At 43.2% G+C, this 17,605-nt stretch overlaps 1 long non-coding RNA gene and 4 other non-coding genes across 5 annotated transcripts; 2 read left to right on the top strand and 3 right to left on the bottom strand.

Annotated features, from left to right (window-relative positions):
- Window positions 1-102: 102 nt before the first annotated feature.
- Trnav-cac (transfer RNA valine (anticodon CAC)) lies at window positions 103-175 on the bottom strand. Its single transcript has one exon. It is a non-coding gene; the product is annotated as a tRNA-Val (tRNA).
- Window positions 176-739: 564 nt separating this feature from the next.
- On the bottom strand, window positions 740-812 carry Trnar-acg (transfer RNA arginine (anticodon ACG)). The gene has a single exon. It is a non-coding gene; the product is annotated as a tRNA-Arg (tRNA).
- Window positions 813-861: 49 nt separating this feature from the next.
- Window positions 862-1,902, top strand: LOC134478526 (uncharacterized). The gene is made up of 2 exons (XR_010051198.1): window positions 862-1,114; window positions 1,310-1,902. It is a non-coding gene; the product is annotated as an uncharacterized LOC134478526 (long non-coding RNA).
- Window positions 1,903-4,252: 2,350 nt separating this feature from the next.
- Trnat-agu (transfer RNA threonine (anticodon AGU)) lies at window positions 4,253-4,326 on the top strand. The gene has a single exon. It is a non-coding gene; the product is annotated as a tRNA-Thr (tRNA).
- An 8,292-nt stretch (window positions 4,327-12,618) lies between these two features.
- Trnal-cag (transfer RNA leucine (anticodon CAG)) lies at window positions 12,619-12,701 on the bottom strand. The gene has a single exon. It is a non-coding gene; the product is annotated as a tRNA-Leu (tRNA).
- Between the last annotated feature and the right edge of the window lie 4,904 nt (window positions 12,702-17,605).

Genomic DNA, 17,605 nt, shown 5'->3' with positions numbered 1-17,605 from the left:
AGCAGGCCAGCAATAGAGGGAAAAGAAGTGAACTTGCTTGTAAAGGGTACAGACTTATTTTTTATTACATTTTTGGAAAATCTCATGGCGGAGAGAAAAAGATGTTTCCGCCCGGTTTCGAACCGGGGACCTTTCGCGTGTGAGGCGAACGTGATAACCACTACACTACGGAAACCGATAAGGAACTTCTGTTCCTGGTCCCTAGTTCTCAGCAAGATACGCCCTCTGTTGGGGGTGGGGCCCAAAATGAGTCACTCGATGTGCGCATGCGTCTCGGCACAGGGTCTTAAACCCCCAGCAGCTAAGGATACACTTAAAATTTATGCTCTACGTGCAAATCTGAGGCCGCTTCCTGTGTGCTTTTTCCACAAGCAGGCTGAATGGAAGAGAGTAGAAAAAAGGCTTAATAATCTTACCGAATGACCATTATTATTGCTTATTCTGAACATCCAGTTTTGAATGTCTTTCTTCCCCTTGGTTTCCTTATTTTAAACAGTGCGGCCCGAACAGAGTGGGCGCGGCCTAGGGACTGCGCGTGGCTGCAGCCGCGCTGTAGTTGGCGCCACCTCATGGCCATGCGCGGAATTCGGTTTGCAAATCAGTGATGGTGCCATCTTCGGTCAGAAGCGTGGCTGCCTTGCCGCCAAGAGTCCAGATCAACGTGACTTTACATTGATTTTCCTGTTCCACTGAGCGCCAGTGGGCCAGAAGAAAGAAACAAAAATAAGCAAGCGCACACCGAGCCAGCCAGGAGTCGAACCTGGAATCTTCTGATCCGTAGTCAGACGCGTTATCCATTGCGCCACTGGCCCCACGCGCATAGTGTCCCTAGGCGGGGCCCCTAATAAGGAAGTAGCCTCTTCCGATTCTTCCGGAAGGTGTGAATCCAGAGTAGAAGCTGCGCCGGTCCGCTGCTCTTTTTGCCCTTTGGGTCTGTGATTTCTGTTCAGCTAAAAATAGATACGAAAAGAAAGCCCGCTCCTATGCTCCAGTTCGCCTTTCCAGGAATGCCCCCAATCTTACAGCCGGTACTGCTGCTCGTGGCCCTAGAGATGACACCATGCATGTGACATGTGACCCTCGCCTCGAGAAAACACCAACAGTTTTGAGACCGGTAATACAGCACTGAATAAGTAACTGATATGGCTTGGTGGAAAAAGATAATAAATTAGAGACAGGGCTTAGGATATTGGAAGTTGTCGTAGGGTGACATGATCCACCTTTTGTCTTATTTCTCTGTAGTCTTTAAAATTTTTCTTTACTAAACCAGACTATGCTAGGCACTGACTCCATGTTGCTTCTACCGCAGGACGTCTCAGAATCTGACATCTTCAAAAGGTTCATCAGAACTCCTCTACATTTGCGAACACTCTCAAAGCAAACAAGCGTCTCGAATGTGTGGTTTGAGAAGAAATTTTTAAGGAGGAATCTTCCCCTAGTGCCTGGTGCGCATTTTAAATGAATTGAAGGCTATTGACTGATACTGAGGATATATATATTGCTGAGATTAGAAAAACATGTTTTTATGTCATATGGTTTCAACAGTCCTTACAAAATCATACACGTGTTTCTGCTTTTCGTGCAGAAGCACCTAGTTATGAATTCCTCCCTATATATAGAAAAATTAGAGCTCTTGTTACTAGCTTTTTACCAAGGACTCCTCACTCAGTTACATAATGTTGGACTCCATCTCAGAATAATACTTATAAATATACAAAAAATAAATATTATACATATTTATTTATAAATATTTAATTTTATATTTATAAATATTTAATTTTATAAATATAAATGTTTATTTATAAATATTAAAGATTTCCAAAAGCATTATATTAAAACATGCTAACATTTTAAAATTATAGCATATCTGTGCTCATTTTTTGTGAGTGGCTCCTTTATTAATGCATTAGATGATAATATCTGGCCTAGGTGAGGGATCTAATAAATACTGTTTTGTTTTGTTTTCTTTAAATACTGTACTTTTGAAGCAGTAATAAATATGAATGACATTTTAGGAAATTTGCAACCACTATATTTTGATGTGAAAATACTTGTGATTTCTAGTAATGATATAAAAGCTGAGGTTTGTTGTCCACAGAAGAAAACACAAAACTTTAGTAATAAATTAGTGAAAATAAAAATTTATTTCCCCATCCAATGTCACAGATATCCATAAAGAAAGAAGAAAAAGAAGAAGAGATGTTTTTTTCTACCCAAGAGTCTGTAAACATGAACACTTAGCCTGGATTTTCAGAAATGAAACAAATTGGGGGATCTTCTGGTCCTATTTAACCTCATCATGCACTCGGGACCTGGAAGTCAGATCCTAGGGCATCTCAGAAGTCTCAGGTTCTACCCCATATCTCCACGACAGCTTTAATTCAACTGGCTGGAAGCTCTGTCTCTGTGGTGTTTGTCAGTAAAGATACTCCTTTGTTTTGCAGATCTGAATGTATTTTTTAGCTGCTTCAGGTTTGTCAGCCCTGTTACAAAATATAGTTTTGAGCCAGAGATTAGGGTGTGACAAAACTGGCTGCAGTAGTAGGTGTGACCTATTAATTACAAAATCCCAGGACACATGCAAAGGACAGGTCCCAAAATCCTGTACTAGATTTCTTGTGTGAACTGGAGAGCAGGTTTTTGTTTGGATGGCCTAGATCTGACATCACCCTTAGGAATGGGTGATATAAAAATGACAGTTTACATTGAGTTTTTGCCACTGTGGTCTGTCTTGCATGGTGGCCTGCCCTCACACTGTAGGGTGTAGTTCTTTTCCTACTTTACTTGGTCCAAATTTGCTCTGCAGAGCCTGTTTCTCTTTCTACCTTTAATAAAAGGTTGCTACAGTTCGTGCTTCTCTTGAGCAATTCTTTATTCTGGTCAGAAAATACCTAAAAACCACTTCTAGGAGACTCCAGCACCTCAAAGTCCCATAACAGTTTCATCTTGACCTTGTTTGAATCTTTCTCTTGCCTGTGCCTTTTTTTTTTTTTTTTTAACAGTTCCTGTTCTGCCAGTCTTGTAGGAATTGGCAGCTTCCTGATTGGCAGGTCTGTTTTTTTGTTTTGCTTGTTTGTTTGTTTTGAGATAGGGTTTCCTATTTAGTGCAGGCTAGCCTTGAATTTAGTGATCCTCCTGTCTCAGCTTCCCAAATGCTGGGATTCCAAGCTTGCACCACTTTACCAGGCTGCAGCCTGAAGTTTTTGCAGAGTAGCTCAGCTGAGCTGATGTAATAGTCTTCAAATAGAATTTCTTTGTTCTTAGAAAAGCTGATTTTGTTTGTTTAAAGTCTTATAACTGACTTGATGATGCCCACCTGCATTACTCAGTATAATCACCTTTAAAATTAACTTACTGAAAATGTACAAAACATTTTAAAAACCGTCTTCTAGTCTAGTGTTTGCATAATTAGGCATTCATTCTAGCCTAGCCTGAGAACATGTAAAACAATGTGGGGGGACACATGGACTTTTATTGTAAGCAGAGGTAAGTGCCAGTGGCTACCCTATAGACTGACAGAAAACCTTCAGATATTGATGCATTTTGGAAATACTGACGTGTTGGTTTTGGCACAATCATCAGGACAGTAGATCTCAAAATTGCCAATCACTTGGGAAGTTGTTTTCATAGCCATGACAACACTTTATACTTTTCAGTATTTTAATAAACCTTCCTATTCAAATTGTTCTCCAAATGACAGATTTATAACAGAGAAACAAATAAGGTGGGAATATGTACTAATACACAAGCCTCCACAACCATATATAAATTCTGATGAATGCTCTCAATTTGATATCAAATCAAGTCGTGGACACGTGCTTATTTCTGTGTACAGTTTCAGGGAAGAGATTTTTTTCCCCCAAGATTAGGGTGTTAATTTCTAAAAGTCTTGCATTTTTAAGGCACTACCCTAGAATTCTGTTAATCTTACAAGCAAGAACCTTGTAAACTAGTCAAAACTAATTTTACAGAAAGAAATGAGTTAAGGGATACTAGAATCTTAAATTATGAGCCTCCTTCCTCGGAGACTGGTTCTTGGTGCTAGGAGTGCTCCGGTGTGAACGCGTTGCCCAACACCAGGGTTGTGCTCCTGTGAGCCCTCAACCGTCTTACCCGACGGCCAGCCGGTGCTTTGCCTGCGGTAGAATGAGCAGCAATGACTGCTCTTCATTGACAGAACTCAATGCAATAGACATGACGAAAGCAAATATCATTCCTTTTCCCTATTGATTTGAACCCAAGCAAGTGTGCGGGCTCCGTGGCTTAGCTGGTTAAAGCGCCTGTCTAGTAAACAGGAGATCCTGGGTTCGAATCCCAGCGGGGCCTTTTTGTGGTTTTCCTGTGTGCTGCACCGTTCAGACTCAATCATGTTGAAATATTCCACGTAGTTTTCATCCACCGGGCTTCACCAGTGTTTCACGCAGATCTGAGGGTGGACCCCTCTCCTTTGTTTACAAAACAAGGAATGAAAAATGAGTTTGTGCTTTCTGAAAGGTGCATTTCTGCATCTTTTGGTTTCTTATATTTTTATTTCACATGTAAGATTTTTGGCAAATACCAAAGCAATTAGGAACTCCATAAAGTAAAGTCACCAAATTTTAAACTTCAAGCAATGTCATAACTCAGATCATTCTACTTTCTTTTCTGAGGAATTCCCAAGGGATGCTCTGCAACAATGTGTTTTCAGCAAGGTCAGAAAGGTCAGTCTGAAATGGATCCATAAGTCTGTTGTTGAGAAGGCTGGAGCAATGTTGGCAATTCATTGCACAAACAGTGTTTAACATAAACTCTTTTCTTTTCCTCCATTAATCTTTCTCTCTTCTGATGATGAAATGGGATTTTCCAGACTTAGAAGACAAATCTCCCTGAAATAATTAGACAGGCTGAGTCACTGGTGCAGTCATCCACCCTAGACCACCTCCTCCTGGAGGTAGGAAATCTGCCTTATCTCCTTGCCCCATCAGGGTAGTGCAAATTGAGCATACAAATAGCATTCTTGTCCATGGTCATTTATAGTAGACTCAGAGGTCATGGGGAGGAAGCGCTTAGGTCAAATGATGCTGCAGAAACTGCCTAGCTAGGCCAGTGCTGCCAAATAGCTTAAGCTGCCTTATCCTTTAGACTGTTTTTCTTCTTATTAACTGTCAGTGGAACTTCCAACTATGACCTTGAGACTAGCTTTGCAAAGTAACTGCTGCCACTTCCTGATCACAGCTGTCACCTCCATCAAGCATCAGAAAGTCCAGTGAACTTTCTTCATAATAATTTGTGTAGATTTTCTCTGTCCTTATAAAACTCACACCATATCTGATGCTCTCTGGATATACCAGAAGCCACTGTGATCTGTGCATTCGTGTCTTGGGTTGTATCCTATTGTTTAAACCCAAGGACAAGCTCCTCTTTGGAGATTTTTCTCTGTATTTTGACACCTTTCCAGGCATGTCCTACCCCAGTGGCACTCACCAGATTGAGTGGTCTCTTCCACACAGGTAGGGGTTCTGTCTATTGAAGCAATAGAAGATTCCAGGTGAGGTGTCTCATTTTCTCTCTCAAAAAGGCATAAATCATTTAGTGCTCTATATATTGATAAATCACATATGTTGTTTATGTGTAAAAGTGGAAAAGATTGACAATCAAATGCTTGTTTATTGAGGCAGTGGCTATTCCTTGAGGTCCTCTTATGTGAAAGGTGTTTTATCACCTGTGGGTTATGAGTTATATGAAGCTGGAGGAGTCTCAGACACCGTTCAAGGCCAGTGAGATGTGTACCACTGAGGGATCAAGGGGTGGTATACAATAGTGGACCATATAAAACCAAAAGTGAGGAGGTTGTGCAGTTCAGATGGGTGGGTGGGAGAATGCCTGTATGCAGGTCCCAAAACCTTCTTTCCTTCTCTGGAGATGAGGCAGATCCATAGGTCCCCTCATCAGTGTGGCATCATGCAGTCCACAGATAGATTTGATAGCTGAGAAAAGATGAGTACCTAATGCTTTTCCTTAAAAAGACCAGGTAGCCCTAGGTGGTAGTGCAAGCCTATAATTCCGGCTCTCTGTGAGGCTGAGGCAAGAGCATTGCAAGCTCTGGCCTGGTACCAGCAAAGATAGAGAGATATAGACAGGGAGACAGAGTGAGAGTGAGAGACAGAGCGAGAACGTGAGCGAGTGAGACAATTTATTGATCATGGGTTAACAGGGCCTTAGATGGAGGTTCTGCAGGAGCAGGTGGAGCTGGAAAAGACTATGTGTCCCATTTTGCTCTGGCTAGAGTCACTTATGTGTTATCTGTCTGTGTCGCAGCAGCTTAGGACAGGGGCTGAACCTATCCTTTCTCAGCCATGAGGACAGAGACCAGTCTGGGCTTGGCCAGCAGCAATGTTACCTTTAAATTTACTATAAAAGTGAGAGGTCACAGGGCTCCCAGCTGAACTATTGCTTCTGGAGATATCTTTGGGGTGTTTCTGGATGAGCTCAGGATTTGAATCAGTGGACTCAGTAAAGCAGGTTGTGGGAGGACATCATTCATCCAGTGGGGCTGAATAGCCTGAAGGTTGAGGGAGCAGCAGCCTGCCCTTCCACGCCGCCACCTGCCTTGCTTTGCCTTTCACCTCCTTCTGCTCTGCACTCAGTTTCTCAGGCCTTCATGCTTGGGCTGACTGCACACCCTTCCTGCCTTCCTGCTCCAGCTTGCAGACAGCAGGTTACAGAAATCTCCAGCCTCAATAACTCTACAGGCCAATTCTACACAATGAATCTCTCTAACTCTCCATCTCTATCTCTGTCTCCATCTCTGTCTCTCTTTCTGGGGACATATGTGCACTCTGGGAGGAGCCTGACTAAGCAAGTAGATATTTTATATGACTAAAAAAATATCATTTATAGAGCATTTATCCTTCATTTTCTAGGCCTCTTCAGAAGCACTTTATGTATACTAAATTGTGCAGCCTTCACAGCATATTTATGAGGTAAGCTACAACTATTTATTTATTTACTTACTTGCAATGCTAGAAATTGAATCCAAGGCCTTTGCATTGTACTATATCTACAGCTCTTTTTTATTTTTTATTTTGGCACAGGGTCTTGCATAATTGCTAAATCTCTGAGGATAGGTTTCAACTTGTGATTCTCTTGATTCAGCCTTCGGAAGGCTAGGACCACAGATATGCCACCATCACTGGCCTATTTTCTCCATTTTAAAGAAGAGGGCACTGAGGCCAAACGGTGCAGGCATCCACCTGGAAGGTCATGTAGATCTTAAGTGGTAGAGTCCAGGGTGAGCCAGGCAGCTAGAACTGGACTGGACCAGCTTGCTGCCATTCTAGCGGAAGTAGTGACATAGGGGAAAAATGTAACTCTCAACCTGCTACTTGTCAGACATGCTGAGTTTGTGTTCACCAAAGTCAAAAAATGAATTTGAAGGAACAATGGAAACTAAGAGTAGGAAAATTTCTTGAGGAATAAGAATAGGGAACAGGAACAGCTCCTGAGAGACAGGAGGGGTCCTGAATGGGTTGTCAAGGAGTCCACTTCTCTGGGAGCATTCATTTTATAGAGTAAAATAAAAAAAATAGAGGTGGATACAATGTGGGTCAAAACTACAATGAACCACTAAGATTACAAGTATAGCTGGTTGGCTAATATTGCTCCAATAGTAGCAAGGGGATATGAATGACATTAATTTTGGCTGACAACCTATAGTCCTATAGTTTTGTCTTTAGTCTTAGTCTTAGAAGTCTTAGCAAGTAGGAGAGGATGGCTCACCTCTAATGAGGTAAAATAGTGTAAATACAGGAATCTCAAAAGGCTGATACCACTAATCACAAACTCCTGTTAATGCCTTAGGAAAGTAAGTAAATCTGGCCATTGTGACTTTAATCTTCTTTAGATGCACCTTCAGCCACAGCTGCAATGTGTTTGCTTCTGCACTGACACCCTCGAGAACCTAACCTTGTCTGACTGCTTATAGTATTTTTACCTAATTTAGCTGTCCATAATAGGATTAAAAAGTAATAACATAGGGGCTGGGGATTTAGCTCAGCAGGCATAAGTGCCTACTTTGTAAGCAGGCAGTCGTGAGTTTGATCCCTGGTACTGATAAAAAAATGAGAAAGACCAAAAAAAGTAATAATACAGATGAGTAGAGAAGTGCAGGCACATCTGGTTCTGATTAACAATTTTTTGGGTCTGGGGTTGATGTTTCAGTCAATCAAATCCTGGTGGTGGTGGCAGAAAGTAGTAGCAGGAGAGCTTTGGCCAAAATAACTTTGTCCATGGTGATCACAGGCTTTTCTGGCCTGTCAGGCTCCATTCCAACAGAGCTACATCCATCCATAAACAGGGTATATTCAGTATCTGTCAGGGGGTCTATTTTTAGGTCTGGTACAGCACATGGCACCTAGACAGTTAGATCTCAGCCCAAGCTGAGCTTGTCGCCTCTCTTGTACAGAAGGACAGTGGCTATTGGAACACAAAGGCAAAGTGGGGAGTCAGCTCTTAGAGACTGTTGCACAGGTGGGCCATTGGGCACTCCCAGGGTCTGACAGTCTGAGAGTTTTCATGTCTTTCCAGCAGGCAGCTGGTGTGTTATTATCAGAAGTGTAGTAATATTTTGTGCGGGGAAACTAGCAAGATCAATTGTGAGAGCTTCTCCAAAAAAAGGGCAAACAAGATTTTGAACTTCTGGGAGGTTCAGTTAACCTTTGAGTTCAGAACTGGGGTCTTTTCATTTAAAAGTGAAGAGGAGCCAATCAAAGGCAGAAGAAGGCATTCTTTAGGTCTAGGCAGGCGTACCAGCAGATTGTGGGTAGCAGAAGGCTGAGGCAACATATTCAGAGGGCAGTTGTGATGGCTTTGGCAACTCAGAGATCTTGAACTGGCTTTACAGGTAAAAGAGGTGTATTTTAGCTGTTTGACAATCTATAAACATTTTGCAGTTTTGAAGCCTTGTTTCTTTTCTCTTTTGGGGGGTCATGACAGGGCTGGAAGGGACAGAGAAACAGACTGTCCTGGAGAGAAGCTGATGGGAACTTGGCCAAATCTGTTGCCAGGACCTCCTTGAAAATAGTGGGAGAATTCCCAAACCCTCATGCAACTGAGGATTTACATACACACAAAGAAGGTGTAAGATTGAGGACCATAGATTAACAGTCTGTTAGGATCCTACCTTGTTTTAAATGGCTGATTTGTGGCTGGATGTCTGTTTGTGCTTCTTGTAACATTTGTCAGGCCTGGAGGAAAGTCTTTGATTCATACCTCTGGGAGGAGAGTTTTCAGAACTTCAGGATTGCAGTTATCTGTCTCAGGCTAATTCAGGCATCATCTTCCTCTTGGGGGAACAATCAAAATTGAAAGTGCAGGGTTAAATGAGAGGGAGGATGACTGCTTTTTGCAAAAGAGATGGTCACTTCTAATTTGAAAAGGAGGTCTCTTTCAGAAGTGGTATGGGGACTGGCTTATACAGGAATTCATGTTTGCTGAGATGTACGCCCAGGCTACAAGTTTGTGCTTCGCAGAAGGGGCAAGAGACAAGAGTTCCAGTTGCTCTGGTGATAAAAACTTTTTGACAGAGGGCATTTTTGAAGGCAGAGAATTCTCTTCCATTGTCTACCAGGAAAATCAGATTTGCCCCCAACTTTTGCAATGACTGTGGGCTCTCAGGGGTCCAATTTGATAGAGTTTAGTCTGTTCTATCCCGTCCAGCTTGACAGGATGAGTAGAGGTTCAGGTTGAGGTAGGCCTAGAGTCAGGTTTCTTTGTGTCTCAAAAACTGAGAGGGCATTTATTTTTGTGTGAGTAGTCCTTATATCTTGTAGACAAAGGGTATGGTCATCTATCAGACTAGATTTTTATATGAACATCAGGTGCTTTTCTTTCAGCAGGTTTCTGGCTAACCATGGTTGATGGGCTTTTTACTCCCCTCTTTGGTGTCTTTAAAGAATGCTTCATTGATTCTGTGGCTCAAGGCAGGGTGACTTTTGACTGATTTTATGCTTCTTGGCTATGACAATGTATTCTTCAGGGTTGACAGTCAATTTTTTCTCAGTCAAAATGTGGAACTTACAAGAAATTGCTCACAGTCATCTCAGATGGGTATTAGGTGATGCCATTTGACCAGTATAGGTGCAACTTGGGGGGCCCTCTATGACTGAATGCAGGTGATGACTGATGGAACTGGAACTGGTACAATTGGCTAGAAGTAGATGAATCCAGAACATGGAGTGAAGCTACAATGTTGGCAGAAACTGCAGCAGTCAGTGAGGGTACCAAGGCAGAATTCTCAGGAAGAATGGGCCTCTTTTTTTTTCTTTGAGATATATGGAGTGGTTTGGTTTCTGTTTTAACTCTAATCTCAGAAAAGCCCTTTTTTCCTGCAGTCAGGGACTGTGGGTTTTGACTAATTAATTTCCATCTCTAACTTCCTTTGTGTGTATTGTGCACCCTTGAATGATGGTGCAACCAACAAAGGGTGGATGACCCTCAGAGAAAGAGACCATTCAGATGCCTGCCTGGCTCAGCTCCTTGAGGGGACTTCGGTGTGATTTAGCTAAGGAGGGTTCCAGGCCTCTGTTTTGCCATATGTCAATCACCATGGAACTAAGGGTGAGGGGCCAATCAGTCACCAAGACCAGTGCTTTCTTGGTGCACAGATGGAGCAGCGTATGGCTTACATTGTCTGGTCCACTCACATGTTCATTCAGCTGGCACTAAGGGTTAAATATTCCAACACCTTTCCCTTGAGGGTAGTCCTAACAGAAATTGTTACTCCCTACCCCTTTGTGCTTGAGCTGAGCAGGACTGACGAACAGACTAACTGGGGTGCCCCGGGGTCCTACCAGAATCAGAAAGGCAGGCAGATAGACAGATTGCATTCTCTTCTGTTTTGAGTCTGATGTGAGCTCCTCGAATAGGAGCTAAGAATCTTCCTCCAGACCTCTCAGGGGACTCGAAATTTCAAAGGTCTTTGCTCCAAACACGAGGGCCACCACTGGTGACCAAAAGATCAGAATGGTCAGTCTTCTCAGCTGATCCTCCAGATGCAACAGCAAGCAGAAATACCAAAACACCCAGGATTTGAAAGCAGACTTATCTTATGTTGACAGGCACTGATTGGGATCATCCCCAAATATCAGGCCTCAAAGACTCAAGGATGGAGGTTTTTATGGGATTGCAAAGGGTGAGTACAGAGGTAGAGTACTTGGCTGTCTTTGATTTGTCCCTACAATGTGCATCACAGTGACCAGCCATTTCTAGGACACAGAAGCCATTGAAACTGCAGCAGAAATTACCTGGGCAACTCAGAAACTGAAATATCCTGGCTGGGGGTGCCATTTTCTCTTCCAACCTGAGATTATGATTAGTTGGGCTTTGCAATAATGAGTTCAGACTAGACACACTGCATGAGATTGTAACTGTAGTCAGTAATGTGTAAGAGGAGCAGGCTGGACATCCGGACACCTGTATTTGAGGAGTATTTCCAGAGATGTCACTAAACAAGAACTTCTGTGAACCTAAAACTGTCCTTGGGTCCTGCTCTTGTTAACCCAAAAGTGGAGGCAGGCATTTTTGGGTCAGGCTCCCAGACTTATGGAAGTGGTGCTGCTTTCCTGCAAAGTTGTTTTTGTTTTAGCTGACTGTGGAGAAAGTTGCAATGACTAAATTCTATGGTCAGGAGTGTGCCTGCCACTTTTTTAAAAATCACTTGCTCATGATCTCCAACTAAGCATGCCCAGGAATGTGCTGGCCTCCATCTGTGCTTTATACCCCGTGTGAATATGCTGAGGGTCCCCAATAAAAGCCTCTCACTGTCTTTGTTCTGAAAAAAACTTGCTTTGTTCAGTGACTCCAGCACACTAAAAACCTCTGTTCACTTCCTCTGCCTACTGGTCAGGCTTATGGGCTCTACTCCGCTCTGTACTGTCAGGCTATGAGCTGGGAATTAGTGGATGGCCAGACCCCAGGCCCTGTGATTCCTTCCTACTGTGTCTCAGTGTCACAATGGAATTCGATAGAAGCTATGCCTGTGTAGGTGGCCAAGTGATGCCACCAGTCTGGAAGTCCTCCTGGAGAAGTAGAGAACCTTTTGCAGCAGACCCTTTTGCAGCCCTTAAAAGCATCAGCCCAAATGTGCTCACAATAGCTCAAACCTGTGGTGCTCAAGGAACAAAGTAAAAACAAAATCAGATCTATGATATGGTGTGAATTAAAAACGCGTGCAACGAAACCAACAGCACTTGCTCCATAAAAGCATAAAAATGGAATGGTTTTTCCAGTGACAACTCCTGGACAGTGTGTTTTTGGGTGGGATAGGGGTCAGAGTGAGGGTAGGGGATTGAAGAGCTCAGGAAAAGAGCTAAAAGAGTTAAAAGAAATCTGCAGTAAATAAAACAAAAGCGGTATCCCGTGGTCGTCAATGATGACAAGGGGGCATGAACTGAGGTGTTAATATTGAATTTCCGTGGGAAGGAGAGGGAGGGACTAGAGAACAGGGGAGATTAAAATTGACTGCTGTAAATGGCTGTTTTTAGCAGAGTGCTTTCATCCCAAAAGTCAGGTAATTTGCTGTTTATTCAATATGTAAGGAAAAATATTATTACCCAGTAATTAGAAGACGAAAACAGCACTTGTCAGGAGTGGGATTCGAACCCACGCCTCCAGGGGAGACTGCGACCTGAACGCAGCGCCTTAGACCGCTCGGCCATCCTGACTTGCCTGAGCTACAGCTTGCTCAAGATTTACATATGGCTGTCTCGCTCAAAAGTGCTTCTCAATAAACTTTCCCGCTTTTCCCGAGATGGACTTGGGAGTTTTCTGGTCAAAGCTGAACCGCCGCCCCGCGGACACGCGTACACTCAACTCTGCCTACCCGGCTCCAGCCGCGGATTCCGGCTCGAGCCGCGCGCTCCCAGAATCCTGGCCAGGCCACCCTCTTTTTGGTCGGACTTGGGGCGCCCGGGAGATCCGGCGCGTGGGTTGAGGATCTTGCACTGTGGGAAACAGAAAGTGAAACCAAGTATAGTAGTTTTTGTACCCATTGCATGCGGCGAAAGGAAACCCTTATAACTCGTTTGTGTTGCAACCGACCTGTGCTTTCATTTACAGCATAGTGGTTAGGGTTAATAACATGTTGCGTCCAGTCCTTGGAAGTTGCTAAGCAAGCAGATTTTAATTGCACTCACTACCACAAAAGACAAAGTATGTGGGCTAATAGATGCATTACTAACATGTGTTAGCCTTTCCACGATATATACATGTATCTAAACATCTTTTTGAGAAGCATAAATATACGTAATCTTTGTTTGTGGATTTTAAATACAGAGGTTGTGGGCATAAGACCTCACAGTACATGTTAACAAGCTCTCACCTGATTCTAGTGTATGTGTTTTGAGAACTGTTTTAAAATACAATGATCCTGGCGCTGGGGATTTAGCTCAGCGGCATAAGCACCTGCCTTGCAAGCAGGCGGTCGTGAGTTCAATCCCTGATACCGGTAAAAAGGAAAAAGACAAAAAAAAAAAAAAAATGCAATGATCCTACAATTAGTTCTTTTGGGTTTTTGTTTTTCATTTTTGAGACAAAAACTCACTAATAAAAATAGCTGGCTAGGCTGGCCTCGAACTGCAGCAACCCTCCTGCCTCAGCTTCCCCAGTGCTGGAATTACATGTGGGCAGCTAACTCTATAATTCTTTACAGAGAAACTGCCCTGGCTAGCACAAAGTGAGACAATCCTCTAGCACAGTAGTTATTCCCAAAAGGGTTTTCAAATACAATTTCTCCCCCATCCCAGGCCAATTAAACCAGTTCTGGGAGTGCTCCCCAGCAATTGTGTTTTTTAAGGAGCCTACTGTACCTCCAAGTGATTCGAAGGTACATGCAGGTTTAAGATCATTGTTTCGGGGTTTAGCTTTAGAAAGTTTGAGGTTTTTTTTGTTTTTTGTTTTTTTTTTTTTAAGGATGAAGGTAAAGCTACATTCAAAAACGTAATTAAACCCATGTGGTACATCCACTTCAAAATACCTATAAAGCACAGAGGTGAGCAGAGAATAACACAGGACGCTGCTCATGGGCCTCAGAATGCCAGGTCAGGCAGGCCAGTGGCTGGAGAGAGGCAGAGCTGGCCACAGCCAGAAAGGTAGCCTAGCACATAAGACCCAGAGTCCACCCTTCCAGGGAGCTAAGATGGAATCAATCAGTCTACAGAAAACGAGGCCTGCTTGCTGGAGTGAATACTGGGAAGAGCTTGTAAGCATTTTGTGAAAATAAATACTATCTTAAGAGTGCAAAGGCACCCAGCAACAACCAATCCCATCACAGTGTGTGACTACAAACAAATCAACCCCAGGTCCTTTATCTGTAGCATGGGAATTATAGTTCCTTGTAGGCTAGATCTTAGGAAAATAAGATAATATATGCTGGGTCTTAACCCTGGTTGTTAGCTACTTTTGTTGGATGATTTTGTAATGAGGAACAAATTGTAACACAGCTCTCCGACTCTTGCTATCACTGTGGGCGTCCCTGAAAAACAGAGCACAGATCCATCCGAGTCGAAAGTTGCCGAGGTACTGACGGCAAGGTTGCTGGAATTTCAGGCCTTATTCTCCTTCAAGGCTTGGGAATTGAGGCCACATCTAGGTGGGCAAAGACGTGACCTCCACTGATGGGAGAACACACCCCTCAGGTGCAGTCACTGCCCCCCTCCACATAGGGTGGTGATGGGGAACACAGAGATAAGAGGGCAGCTCATACACCAACCACAGTGAATATTCACTGAGGGCACAGTAATGAGACGTTGGGAAAGAGGGCAGAGGCAGAATTCCTGGTCAAGCAGGACCTTCACTTCAGTCCCTAGGCCCCCAGGAAAGTGCCAGCTCACCAGTGACCAGGAGTGACTTCTAAAAAGAACTGAGGGGCTGGGATTGGTGGCAAAGGCCAGCATTGAGGGATTACAGGCTGAGGCAGGAGAATCACTGTGAGTTCAAGGCCAGCCTCAACTGCACAGTGACACCCTGTTTCAGAAACAAAGAGGAGGAAAAAGAGGGAAAAAAGCCTATTTTTCATAAAAGGTTAAACATATAGAAAGAAAGGTCAGGGATATAGCTCAGCAGCACAGTGCCTGCAAGTGGTGAGGTCCTGAGTCTGATTCTGGTACCGAGGGAAAGATAAACTATATATAGGGCAAACCTGAATAAAATACAGGGTAAATAAGACACATCAGCAATATTTTGGGAATTGAGGATCACATCTAGGGCCTTCAGACAAAGTTATATCCCCATCCATTTAAAAATTTTTCCTTATTTATTTAATTTTGTGATAGAGTCATGCCAAATCAATAAATTGTCCAGGAAGGGGTCTTGCCTCGGCCTTTCGGAATGCTGGGGGCACAGCGTGTGCCTTCATGCTTCACTTAGCAAATATTTTTAAAGATGACTGTTGCATTTATTTCAGCATAGCAAATAACTCTGTGGCTCAAAGCCACATCACTTCCGTGCTTCTTTTAACTGCAGCTCTCAGTTTCCCACGCCAGGCTCTTGTGCCCTGCATTTAACTGGGATGCTCAGCCTCTTCCAGAAAAGTCTGGCATGGGCAACAATGACGAGGCCACAAAAGCCCTCTATGGCTGGGGAAAAGGCAGAGGTGAGGGTTCAGGGGTTGTTAAGGCCAGATGGTGTCAGCAGGGCCTGAGTTTTGTCCTGACTATAAGGGGAAGCCACTGGTAGGTGTTTATAGATAGATGGGGTCTCACTATGTTGCCCGGAATTCCTGGTCTCAATTGATCCTCCTGCCTCAGGCTCCAGAGTAGCGGGGACTACACGAGTGTGCAACCATGTCCAACAGAAAGCAAATTTCATTTCATTTTGTTTCATTTCTTTTCTTTTTTTGGAGGGGGTACTAGGAATTGAATCTAGGGTTCAACCTCTACATCTGAGCTCTATTCATCCCTTTTTTGGAGACAGAGTCTTGTTAAATTGCCCCGGTTGGCCTCAAACTTGTGATACTCCAGCTTCAGCTTCCCCAGCAGCAAATCCCAATAACAAGAGCCCCCCTGTCTTTCTTTTTGTTTGTCTTTTTTTCTTTCTTTCTTTCTTTCTTTCTTTCCTTTCTTTTCTTCTTTCTTTCTTTCTTTCTTTCTTTCTTTCTTTCTTTCTTTCTTTCTTTCTCTCCTTTTCTAAGAACAGTCCTTGGCTGTAGCTTGATGTTGTGTCAACTCTCTTACCTCTTATTTGTCCTAAGTTGGATTCTGCTCTGAAGATCCATGCAGGGCCTGCTCACCTTGGAGAATTATTTGAAGCTCATCACCTGATCGTGGACCTTGGTGCCAAATCAGATGGTCTGATGGATCCTGGTGCCAAATCAGATGGTCTGGGGTCAAATCACAGCTCTGCTACTTAACCAGCAGGGTGACAGAAGCTATCTCTTCTCTTTGCATTCCTCTCTTTATCTGAGAAACTGTGTCTTAATGCATTTGGAGAAGGCAGCAAAGGATGTGGATGAAATTACCGGTCTCCATCACATAGGATAAAAGTAAGAACCTGAGATGGGTGTGGTGGTGCACACCTGTAATCTCAGCATTTGGGAGGCTGAGGCAGTAGAATCACCATGAGTGTGAGGCAGCCTGGACTACATAGTGAATTTAAGACCAGGCTGCACTACATAGCAAGACTCTGTCTCAAAAACGCTCCAAAACAACAACAAATAAACAAACAAAAAACCAAAGCAACCAAACAAAAAAGAGCCCCGAATCTTAAGAAGACATGTCAAACTGAGACTGGTTCTGCCTTTCATGGTCCATGCACATCCTCTATCTTTCATCAATTCATGTGATCTTTTAAAATCTCCTTTTGTCTGACACAACTGCTACATTTGTAGCACAAAGTACTTTAAATTCCTGTGAGGTTTATTTTCTGAAGAACAGTTAATTTAAATCTACTGAAGCAAACATTATTTATTTTCAGTACTGAGGACTGAGGCCAAATCTTTTTTTTTTTTTTTTTTTTTGTCTTTTTCCTTTTTATCAATACTGGGGATCAAACTCACAACTGCCTGCTTGCAAGGCAAGCGCTTATGCCGCTGAGCTAAATCCCCAGCCCCTGAGGCCAAATCTTTAAAAAAAAATTTTTTTTTAAATTTTGAAATAGGGTCTCGCTAAATTGAGGCTGGGCTCAAATTTGTGGCCCTCCTATCTCAGCCTCTCAGAGTGAGTTTTTATTATTATTAAATAAGGTGAGAATAAACACAAATGTTGATATTGGGTATTTGGTTGATGAGATTTTGGACAAACGAGTGCTTCTCATTTTACACAATCAAATAAGAGGCAGGAGTATGCGTGTGTGTGGTTGCAGATGGTCTGTTAGAGACGGTGTTCTGAGGGTGGAGGCTGAAGTGATACCAGGCTGTCTGGACCCCCAGATGATGGACTGAGAGGCACTGAGAGAGGAAATGAGGAACTGCTGGTGACTGAGGGGAGGGATGATTATTTCTTCCTGGCTGGTCTCATTTACCCCACAGAGACTCTGATACTGGAGTTGGCATCAGGCATAGTGAAATGAGGTCAATCATGTTCATTTTAGTAGCATTTTATTCTCATGTTTGATAGAGTAGGAGTTTTATTTC

Source organism: Cavia porcellus, unplaced genomic scaffold (genome assembly GCF_034190915.1).
Source record: "Cavia porcellus strain 051 isolate PalLab524CR breed Dunkin Hartley unplaced genomic scaffold, mCavPor4.1 scaffold_13, whole genome shotgun sequence".
Taxonomy (NCBI): Eukaryota; Metazoa; Chordata; class Mammalia; order Rodentia; family Caviidae; genus Cavia; species Cavia porcellus.
The sequence above is the reverse complement of the archived record's forward strand: the minus strand, read 5'-3'. Positions and strand labels throughout refer to the sequence as shown.